This window comes from Cornus florida, unplaced genomic scaffold, assembly GCF_030987335.1.
Source record: "Cornus florida cultivar Cherokee Brave unplaced genomic scaffold, ASM3098733v1 CherokeeBrave_3.0.0_Hap2_Chr01, whole genome shotgun sequence".
Classification (NCBI taxonomy): Eukaryota; Viridiplantae; Streptophyta; class Magnoliopsida; order Cornales; family Cornaceae; genus Cornus; species Cornus florida.
The window spans coordinates 55,740,398-55,752,877 of record NW_026775571.1 but is presented as its reverse complement, the minus strand read 5'-3'; positions in this window follow the sequence as shown (position 1 = coordinate 55,752,877).

Below are 12,480 nucleotides of genomic sequence, written 5' to 3'. Positions count from 1 at the left end.
GCTAGTGCATTTGTCAATTCAATAAGTATATGTTTATGGTTACAAACAACTTAATGAACCAATATGAAATGAGTAATAATTGAGTGGCAAAACATAATTTCATATATAGAGCATAATGTAGTTCCATGTGCATTTTCTATGATCACATTCAAGAATTGACAAGAAGAACAAGATTCTTCCTAAGTAGGCAAAAATAAATTAAGTTGTCTCTTTTTTAAATCCTTAAAAGATTAAACAATTAAGGAAGTGTTTTTCTTTCCAAAAATAAAAATTTTATTTTCAAATAGTGTTAGCTCATTTAGAAAGTAAGTTCATTCTCAAGACTTAACACTTTTAAATCAATTTTATCTACTTCTAAGTGTAGTTCATAAAATGCAATTTCAAGAAACTCATTTAAATGTAATACAGGAATAAAAATATTTTCAATCAATAAACCATGTAATAAAATAAATAAATAAACAATTTGCATAAACAATGAGTACTTAGAGCATAAAGATAAGAAATCCATAATATATAGCAAATCATCGTAGTCTTCATTGGTTTAGTATAATTCATTCAAGAACTCCACATACGTGATGACCAAAAGCTTAATGATTTATTTTCATTTAGTAACAATTTATTGGTTATAAATGATTTTAACATGCCAAAAGAATCAAGTAATAAAAAGTTCCTATGAAGTATACTAATTACCATGCTTTTGTAGTTGATCCCAATTGTAATGCTCCTTTGCTTTGAGAGTGGAGAATTTGAAACATTTCTTACATCACATGTTAAACAACCATTATCAAGAAGCCATTTTTCCTTAGATGGTGAAGATTCCTTTAAGCAACCCCATAAGGTAAACTTAAGAAATCTTCGTTTGGTACCCAAATTTTCTTGGGTCCATAAGTGTTAAGCAATGGCACAAAAGTTCTTTTTGGAACCTAAATCTTCTTGATCCTTTTATTCTTTCTAAATGGACAATTTTAAATTTTGTGTTCTAACCTTTTACAATAATTGCATTTAGGATATTGAAAAGAACTTTTGTCAAATGAATCATTTAAGAGTTTTTTCTTTTTCAATAAGCATGCATCTTTATTGCAAGGATCATATCTTATTCCATTTTTTAAAGAGACCTTTCTTTGATTTCCAATCATAGTATTCAATGTGACGGCCCAAGTTTTGTAAACCCGGTGCATCAGTGATGACCAAAAGATGACCCGATAAAGGATCCGAAATCCGAAATCCGAAAGCGAAAGGTGAAACAACGGTCTCTAGAGATACAATGCGTCTCTAAGACACCAATGTAACCCTCAATGAGGTCACTGAACCCAAAGGAAACAAATGCAGAAATATCATTTCAAAAGACAAAAAGAATCTAGGGGCAAAATGGTGATTTTGTAAAATGTGGATTCCAGTGTTATCGAGCACACCGCTGGGAAGACAATAAAAAATTAATCATAATGGACTCAAGAATTTCATTATTCAGAGTCCGGACGAAGGAGATAGGTCAAAAACCAAAATGATGTCGTGGCGGCCCGACGAGAATAACCCACTACTGCTGTAACTGAGAGTAAAAACGGGCATCTAAATGGACTTTTCTGGAAAAAGTCAAAGAAGAAATCCCCTCTAAAATCAAGATTCCTACCCCGAAGTGCAGACGGAAACAAAAAAAATGCATTGTATAATTTCTAGAATGCCCCCAAGAAAAATTAGGTCAAAGGGGTAAAAATTACTCCGAGCTGCTGCCCAAGGAAAGGAATAAGGCTTCGAGAGGTTTTTAAATTGCCTAAATTGAAAATGCAATCTTAAAATACACCCACAAGACCCCCAGAAGTTTCGGATCGGTTGAGACGATTTTCAAAAAAAAGCTGATGAATAGTACCAAGCACATTTGTACTAAAAATCTGCAAAAACCTGGCAACAAGGATTTTTCAGAAAAATATGGGTTTTTGAGGGCCAAGATGACGTTTCCTGGAAAAACACAAAAAAGAAACCCCCCTCAAAATCAAGTTTTCTACGTGACTCGTGTGGAAAAATAAAATAAAAAAACTCATTGTGAAATCCCGAAATGCCCCTGGAACAGAATAGGGTAAAAACTCAAAAAAAAATGCAACCTTAAGTTTTTGTTTCATCAAGAAGGGTATTGTTTGCCAAAGTGAGCACGCAAGTGTATGTAATATGATAAAATAGATGTGCTCCAATGGCCTATGGCCTCATTACAATACATTTACAACATTTGACATGTCAAACCTCCAAGTTAGAAAAATTACATTTCATAGACAAATCATGAACATGCTAACACTTGCATGTGAACAAGAATGCTTCTAAAGAAGCTCAACTCAGCAAATCACCCAAGCAATTGCAATCTGCAATCTTGTATCCTGTACCTGAAATATGCCCCAGTATCGTACGGGTGAGTAACATAAAGCTACTCGTAGGAAATGAGCATGCATCGACCTACGTTTTACAAGTGTACATGATTTAATCATTGTGGTTCATTCCACCTAACGTCTATGTCAAAGGTGAGACTCAGGGAGCATCCTAGCTACCTAAGATCATTTCTAGCATAAAAGACATCCTTTATGCAATTTCAACAACACAAGAGCATGCTACATATAGCAACAAGATATAACATGCTTACACAAAGCAACTAGTTAGAAACATGCTTACACAAAGTAACCAGATAGAAACATGCTTACACAAAGCAACTAGATATAGATTCTCAAAGTTATCAACTTGAAATCTAAATGCTAAATCAACTAAATATAACAATTTAGTATGGATGTACTTAACAACATCAAATCGCCAATAGCCAAAACCACAGTCACAATATAAATATGATTGATAACTTGGAATTGAATGCGAAAACAAATAGTGGAAGACTTGGACAACAGTCGGATGAGACCGATACAGGGCTAATTTGGAGCTACTAACCCCCAGGTAGCTTACCCACGCGAACTTTTCTGGGCTAATTTGGAGCTACTAACCCCCAGGCAGCCTACCCAACGCGCGAACTTTTGACTTAGAGGACTCTTTTCCCCGTGCTAGAGCCAAACCCTAGCCATCATGCAATGTCCCAAGTGGTTCCAAAATAAATAGATAAGTTTACAACTTATATACGTATTGAATAGTACACGAAACTACCTTCATGCACAAGTAGGCTGAAACCATACAACACATGCTCTAAATCCAGAACTACTATAGGATGACAATGTCGAATCTTCAGAGCGCGATTTGTTACGCGCTATAATAACATCACATGTTGAATCTTCAGAGCGCGATTCGTTACGCGCTATAACAATATAATCCAATATTGAATCATAACTCATAAATCCATTATAAGTCAAAAGTCATGCTTTAAACATACTATCTCAATCAAATGGCCTCTAATTAATACATGATAAACAATATAGCATGGTCATTACATACACCACATCAAAACTCGATTAGGCCATAAGAACAATAAAGTAAAATTTAATTAAATCATGATAATCAAATCCCTAACTTCTAAAACAACATCAAATGGTTCCAAATTAACATATGCTAGAACATAAGTCATAGTTATCACAAATATCAAGTTAAACACTTAATTAGGCCAATGGAACCCTTAATTAGATTTTAATTAATCATTTTAATTAAAATCTCTAGATTTTCATACTTGTCCAAATGCTCTCAAATTAAAGTATGTTAAACACCATGCCAAGACATAATTTAAAAGCATATCACAAGTCAATTTTATGCTAGGTACGGCCATGGGATTTAATCTTTTACAAAAGATAAATATTAAATAAAATATGCAATTCTTATTCAATTAATCCCAATTTAATATATGTTAACAAACATATTAAAATATGATTTTCTAGCATGCCACAATTCCATTCTAAGTTATACACATCCTTGTGAATTAAATTTCATACAAAGAAATAATTAATACTAATTTTCTAGAATCGATACAAGGCATGCAATTAAGTTTTATTATCATGCTAAACACTCAATACAACACACACAAAAGCCTAGAACATCCCCTACCTCAATTTGAGATGAAAATCTCAAAAGCCACCAAATGGAAACCGCTCCGAATGGTCAGAAAGCCCCATCAAAATCACAACTTGACTTCAAACCCAAACTCAAAGAATGGTCAGAAATGGGTTCTAATAAGGGTGAAAGAAGCGCGTAGTCAACACGAACACTAAACGCAAAGGCCCTTCTATGTTCTGACGAAGGAATGAAGCTCAAAAGAGGAGAGAGAAGGTGGCAGCCTCCCTTGGGCTGCCATGGAAGCTTCAGGTCGTGCAAGAGAGTGGGGAAGATGAAAAAATAAAATATCTCACCCCCCTTTTATAGAAATCTCAAAAAGTGTCCCGAACGGGCCCAGTAGGGTTCGAAAAAGTGAAATTTGAGTAAACGCGCTCAAATGATAAAACTCTGTGAACGAAAAAGATTCAAAATGAGAAAATATGAACAACGGAAGAAATAGCGTCAAAAATCGAGTCCCGAGCAGAAAGTTATGTCCCAAACAAGTTTGGCGCTAACTTGGGCCAGAAACCCTGAAATTAGAAAACAATGACCAGAAGGAATTTCTGAGAGTACACGACTCGACGAAAAGTGAAAATGAATCCCATACGAGGATCCAGGCTCAAAACAAGGCATTTAGCAATAACTTTCATTAATTGCATAATGGCCCTCCAAAAAGTGAAAACTGCACTAATGGCCCAGAATTAAAATATCTTCTAAAAATATTTTCTTAAAAACCCCTGAAATAAAATATCTTCAAAAGATATTTATGAAAAACACCCCAAGAAAAGAAAATAATTCTAACGAACTTTGCATCTATGCCCCTATGGACACTGGGAGCAACCAGAGTATTTTCTTGCAAAAGTAAAGATACGTATTTCGTGGTAACCACTCAAGATAGAGATACATGAAATCAAAAACCAACTCCGGACACAAGAAGTGTGGTTACGCCAACAAAGTGTCAAACGGGGAAAAGACAAAATAGGGAAAAGGACGAAAAGTGAATAGTGTCGAAAAACAAAAAATATGGAAACGACTCGGTCCTCAAAGGAAGTTGTCAATCCACAGAAAAGAGTCTCGAAAATCACTCCAGAACACTCGAGACGACACTAAGCGAAGAGGAACTGAACTCAGAAAGGAAAGACAACGAAAATATATATATATATATATATATATATATATATATATATATATATATATATATATATATATATATATATATCCGTGAAAATCCGGGTCATTACATTCAAGTTCTCTTTTCATTTTGTTAACTTTGCTGAGATGTTGTTTTGATCATCAATGACTTCCTTTGAAGAATTATATTCGAAAGTACAATCAATTGATGGTGACTCTTTAGATAGTACATTATCATTTTCCTTTTTCAAAGACTCATTTTCAATTTGAATCTTTTCTAATTCTTGCTCAAGATAATGATTTTTCATTTTTAAAGAATCATTTTCCATTTTCCATTTTCATGTCTTTAAGAGAGATCATGATTTTCCTTTTTAGGAGAATCACATTTCATAAGCATTTTTTCAAGTACACCATGTAACTCTTTAAACGCATCATGCAAGTCATTATGCTCATTAACTAACTCATTATAGGAAGCATTTAAATCAAAAGAATCATGATTGGAGTTTACCTCATCTTTGTCGGCCATGAGACAAAGAGCAATATCTTCATAATGATCAACCATATCTTTGATGTCATTTGCTTCTTTGCTAAAAGCTTGGAGAGTTTCACTCGTTCTTTGTATTGCTTCATTTTCTTCAATATAAGAAGATGAGTAAGTTCTAACAACATCATTCACATGATTAGTAATGTTAGTAGAATTAAAATTCATCTCATTATTTGAACCATTGTTATTCATGCTACAAGATTCATTTTCATTGGTAAGCATGCATAAATTTGATTCCTCAACATTACAAGTACTACCATGGAATATCTCAAGTGAGTCCTAAATTTCTTTTGCCGTTTTACAATTTACAATTCTTTTGAACTCATTTTTGCTCAATGCACAATAAAGATTATTTATGACTTTAGCATTGCATTGAATTAATCTATGGTCATTTGTATTCCATTCTTTCAAATCTTTAAGAACCATTGTCTTTTCCACTTCTTTCATGGGAATAAATGGTCCATTAACTACAACAAGCCAAATTTGATAGTCTATGGATTGGAGAAAGTCTATCACTATATTTTTCCAATAGCTATAATTGGTTCTATCAAAAGATGAAGGTCTATCAATACATTATCCTTCTAAGTGTGTGACTATGCCATTATTAGCCATGATCGTACTCTAAGACGGTTAAGTCCTTTTGAATAGAGTTAGACTTTGATATTAATTGTTGCCCAAGTATAGACTCTAGAAGGGGAGTGAATAGAGTCTTTGGCACACAATGACCAATTTTTCAATTTTATAAATTCTACTAAACCCTTCTAACAATTATGCTGTAATCAAGATATAAACATAAACAATTAATAGCATAAATGTAAAGGAGATAAGGGAAGAGAGATTGCAAACATATACATGGCAATTTTAGCGAAGTTCAGAAACTCCTACTCCTCGGCTCAAGACTACTCTTGAGACTTCCAATCCATTATAGCACCTCCTTACGGGTGGAGAGCAAACATTTACATGAAGCAACTCCTTGTTTCACCTTGCTAAGAGACAACCTTTTTTAGTCTTCCTTTGGGTCACACCAACCCTTACAAATATGAAGCTAGCTTACTTTTTCTTCCTTACGCCATACCAGCCCTTACAAATTGAAAAACAGAATTTCAGTACAAAGTAATCTCTCATAGATTTGATGTACAAAGTTTAGCTCACTCTAGAGTATATATATGAATACAATGAAGCACAATACTCTTCTAATGATATGGGATGTATGAATACAAGAACAAAAGCTCTTTAGATGCTATATGATGTTTCTCTATAGTAGCAATACTTAATCCTGAAATCCCCAGCTCAATTTATAGAGTTTTGATGCAACTAATTCAAAAATATAGCTATTGTGCACGGGGTTCAAAGCAAAATAGCCGTTCAGATTCAAACTGGACTTACATCGGTCGACTGAAATGAAAGAAGGTTTATTTCGGTAGTCCGAAATGAGATAAGATCTGCTGAGTGCTTCATTTCAGTCATCCAAAATGGCAAACCGGTCTGTTAGTTGTGCCTCTCGAACTAACTTTGCTACTGCCTAAATTGGTCGGCCGATTCAAATTGCCTCTCTATTTTGGTCGGCCGAAATGGAACTTCAGTAACAGAAAAACTACTTCTTCAGAAAAATATTCTAAGATAACAGATTCCACAGTTTTTCTACAGGACACTGCACATACCTTATTTCCATTTACAGTATTTATATGTCCATTTACTTTAAGTTTACAATGTAAATAAGGAAGTACCCCCCATTTGGATTCAATAAAAAATACTAGAAAATTGAAATCCAACTGAATCAAAATGTAGAAATTCAGTTTTAGTACAAATATGGATTTCTGACAGTTTTGGTAAAAATGCATCCTTATGTAAACCAATGTAAACTTGGTCATAAATTTTGATAAAATCAATTTAGGCTAGTTGAAGTATAAGGAGTTATTATAGAGAAAAATTATTTTAAAATAATCATTATTTCAGAAATTCATTTTTCACACTTAGCCAAAAACACAGTTTTTCATGACGCACATTCTAGGGTCCGAATGTCCTTTACCAACTCATGGTAATGAAGGCTTCTCATGCCTTAATAGTTGACCAATATAAATCATATGATTGATGTGCATGGTCTTAGTATTTCTAGCACAAGTGATGAGTTCTTTCAAAGCTTAAGCAAGATTGAACTAACTCATTCTTTAGCAATGACTTCATGTGCAAATATATATGTATGAAGTGCAAAGTCTATTGCTAATGGATATAGGAACATATAAATGATGATATGATATGCATGGTCCTATAGAGATGAGTTTCAAATGGATTCATAAATACCTTGACAATGAATCCTAAACACTCACCAACCTATCTACCCCTTTCTTCATGCTTCGCACATGATCGTATAGGCTTTCAGGTAGACTTGTTTTCTTCCTTTCTTTAAGTTCTTTCTTGCTCGTTGTAGTCCATACTATCTTTAGATGAACTTTGTATTTGGTTCCTTACAACTTCTTGTTCCTTTGTCTCCTTTACTTTCTATAGATGTGATCTTGAGTAATAGAATACTTGGAATGATCTTTATAGATTCATTGAGGTCATTCTTTGAATGTGAATAATCTATATTGTGACGGCCCAAATTTTTCAACCCGGTGTGTCAGTGATAACCCGAAAGTTTTTCATACTATCTTTGGATGGACTTTGCATTTGGTTCCTTGCAACTTCATGTTCCTTTGTCTCCTTTGCTTTCTATAGATGTGATCTTGAGTAATAGAATACTTGGAATGATCTTTATAGATTCATTAAGGTCATTCTTTGATTGTGAATAACCTATACTATGACGGCCCAAGTTTTCCAACCCGGTGCATCAGTGATGACCCGAAAGTTAACCCGAAATGCAGAAACAAAAGATGAAACCATATTCTTTTGAGATAAAAATCATCTCTAAGACACTAATGTGACATTCCAAGAAGTTACGAAAGTCAAAGAAAACGAAAGTGCAAACGAGAGTCAAAACAGGCTAAATCCGTCAATTAAGGGCAAAATGGTCAATTCACAATTAAAGGAGATAATTCACTCTAAAAAAGTCAAACAAGGTAAATACAACCTAATCTAATCATTTCACAACACTCCAAGAGGTTCTAAGAACTTTGGACAAGAATCCCACAAAATGCCCTTTTCCCGGTTTAAGTGAAAACTGACACTGCTTCACTAAAATATGAATAACTCCCACTGTTATTGGAATCTGAGAATTCCATAGGTACCATTGGAAATTTGACTCAAAATCCTTGAGTTTAGGCTCAAAAATCACCCTATTTAGATTAGAAATGAAGGAGTTATGACCCTTTGAAGTTGGAACTTTAGTGCAGAAACAAATCCTGGAAGGTAGGTGCATGATGGCTATTTTGGTCGACAAAAATAGAGTTTCGGTCGACCGAAACTCACAGAAATTTTGCTAAAATCATGAATTTAAGGTGATTTTGGTTTGGTAGACCAAATTGGGCCATCGGTCGACCGAAATAGGCCATCGGTTGACCGAAATGGGCCAAAACAGTGAAAAAGGCTACTGGAATTAAAGATTTACTGTACAATGAAGCTTCCAAAAGCCATCAGTCGACTGTAACACCTCAAAAACCTGCTGAGAGACCTGCCATATGCCCAATGTGTTAAGGTTTAACCCATGCTTCAAATCCCCTCATGAATTGGTTCAAAAATGAAGTTTAAAACTGATTTTTCAATGAGATTTGAGTAAGTGAGCATGTCAACAACCTTAAAATGAATAAATGAATGAATTACAACAACCTATGGCCTTATACATGTTAATTACAAGAATTTTATATGCCAAACTTCCAAAGTTGGTTAAAATGCAACTTAAAGCAAAAGTTTGATACCAAGTGAAAACAAGTACTAAGGTAAATATGTTTGGCCCTTGGCCTCATTACATACATGCTTATAATATCAAAAGTAAGTACTTAGGTATCATTACACATTAAGAAAGCTACATTAGCTTTTAAAATACCATACATCCATGGTATACAAAATATGTTATCCAAAAATAAAGCATGCTAAACAAGTGCATGTCCTTATACAAAAATGTTTCAAATGGCTCATGAGCCTCTAAGGATAATGAGCATCCAGAAACATTATCTCCTTACCTGTAAAATAACCCAAACCACTAGGGTAAGTAATCAATTTACTCGTAGGAAGAAGCATATGCGTATACCCTAAAGTTTCAATATCATTACAAGACCAATATAGACAAATACAAGGGAGCATTCCACTTAACGTCTATGTTTAAGGTGTTCTAAGGGATCATCTTAAGCTAACTTAAATATTTTTTAGCAACACAATATCAATATGGATATACTTAACAACATCAAATTGCAAATAGCAAAAATTACAAGTTACAATTAAACATTAGTTGCCAACTTGGAATTTAATGCGAAATCAATTAGTGGAATACTTGGACATCAAATCTCGTATAAAGCCAAGACCTAAATGGTTATTCCGGGCACTAACCCGCTGGGAATACCACCCTAGTGTGCACTATAAATGGGGAGAAATCATACCTCCCGCACTAGAGCCAAACTCTAGCCATGTCACTTGTACCAATGTCCTAAGATAATCCAAAATATAGCAAGTTCAAAACTCATACATAATTATTAAGGCATATACACCACCTTCCATGCACAAGTATTTTGAAACCACACAAACCATGTCTTAGGGCTTCCAAGTCTAGAATGGCATAATAAATGACAAGTATTCATTATGATATAATGTGCAATACAATATCACCAACTTATCAATTTAAACCATGCCTCAACAATAAGTTTTATATACTAGATTACAACATTATAGTATTAAGCTTCTAAAATAATTACAATTACCAATAGTAATTTACTAGAATGTAAGATTAACATCACAATAGTATAGTAATTCAAATCAATAAGAGTTCTATACAACATTAATAATACTAGTCAAAATACATATGCAATATACATGCTTAAATCAATAAATCCTAAGTCAATCACAAGGATTTCCTATAGTATGCAATATTACAATTCTAAAAGCATGTACACAATATATATTAAACCCCAAAGGATTATAAAACACTTAGAATATAAACATATTACTACCCCTACCTCAATATAGAATTGAATCTCTATAATCCAAACTACCAAGCTCAATATGGAAAACAAGTTTAGGATTAATGAAGAGGAGAGTGAGGGGAAACTTTTGTCTTCTAAGGTTTTAAGTCTAAGATGAGTGGAAAGAGGCCAAAAGTGAAGTCAAAGCTCTAAGCTAAGTTTTTCCTTCAATGGTGGCTAGGTTAGGGTTTCAAAGAATAAGTGTAAATGATAAGGATAAAGTGAAAATGGTGAGTGGAGGATCTAGTATTCCTCCACTCACTATGTGTTCTTACACTACCTCCCATACACACACAATGCAAGACTTATTTTGATGCTACACTTGTCATAAATCAATGGCTCTTTCCTAGGCTTAATCTTAAACCTACACTTGTCAACCATCTAAGCCAACAAGTATACCTATACTAGGCCAACAAGTGGGTTAATCTCCACCCTCCAAATGTCAAGAGATGATGCTTCCAAGTCTCCCCACCCAAATGCCAACAAGTGGCTCCATGAGAATGTGACACTTGTCACATTTTTCAAAAATTGCAAAAAAGTCCTTTTTTTAAATTTCTTCTAAATTAAATTACAAAAAGGTCCCTAAGACGAAAAATAATTATTCTACATAATTACACTAAAATCCCAAATTTCAAGATTAATTACAATAAAGTATGCATCCACACCCTTTATGAAAAAGTAAGCAACTAGAATGTATTTTCTACAAAAGTAAAAATACAAATGTCATGGAAATTAAATATCATGAATGCATGTAAAACCGGAATCAAATCCGAGCACAACAAGTGAGGTTATGAAAAGAAAAATGATAAACGGGAAAAAGACGAAATAGAAAAAAGACAAAATAGGAAAAGGACAAAAAAAGAAAATCATCGTCAAAGGAAAAGGAGGAAAAAGAAACCAAGTCATTACATATATAACACTTAATGTAAACATTAGTCTTTAAACACCATTAATGATTTGTTATCATCAAAACTTCTAAATTGTCCTTGGATAAAATCCTTAAGGTCAACACACATCAATGTACTTAACAACATTAAATTGCCAATAACTAAAATTGCAAGTCACAATTAAGCATTGGTTGTCAACTTGGAATTGAATGCGAAATCAAATAGTAGAAAACATTGACATCAAATCCCGGAGCAAACCAAGACCTAAATAGTTATTTCGGGCACTAACCCGCTGGGAATACCACCCTAATGCACACTATAAAATGGGGAGAACTCGTACCTCCCACACTAAAGCCAAACTCTAGCCATGTCTTTTTAACAATGTCCAAAGAGAATCCAAAATCATAATTAAGTTCAAAACTTATACACAATAATTAAGGCATATAAACCACCTTCCATGCACAAGTAATTTGAAACCACACAAACCATATCTCAGGGTTGCAAGTCTAAAATGGCTTACCAAATGATAAGTCTTTATCATGATATAATGTACAATACAATACCATCAACTTATCTATTTAAATCATACTTTAACAATAAGCTTTATATACTAGATTATAACATTATAATAATAGGCTTCTAAAATAATTACTAATTGTAATTAGCAAGAATATAAAATTATCACCACAATAAATATAGCAATTTAAGTTAATAAGAATTGTATATAATATTAATAATTCTACACAAGATAAATACATATCATACATGCTTAAATCAACAAACCCTAAGTCAAATGTGAGGATTTCTTACA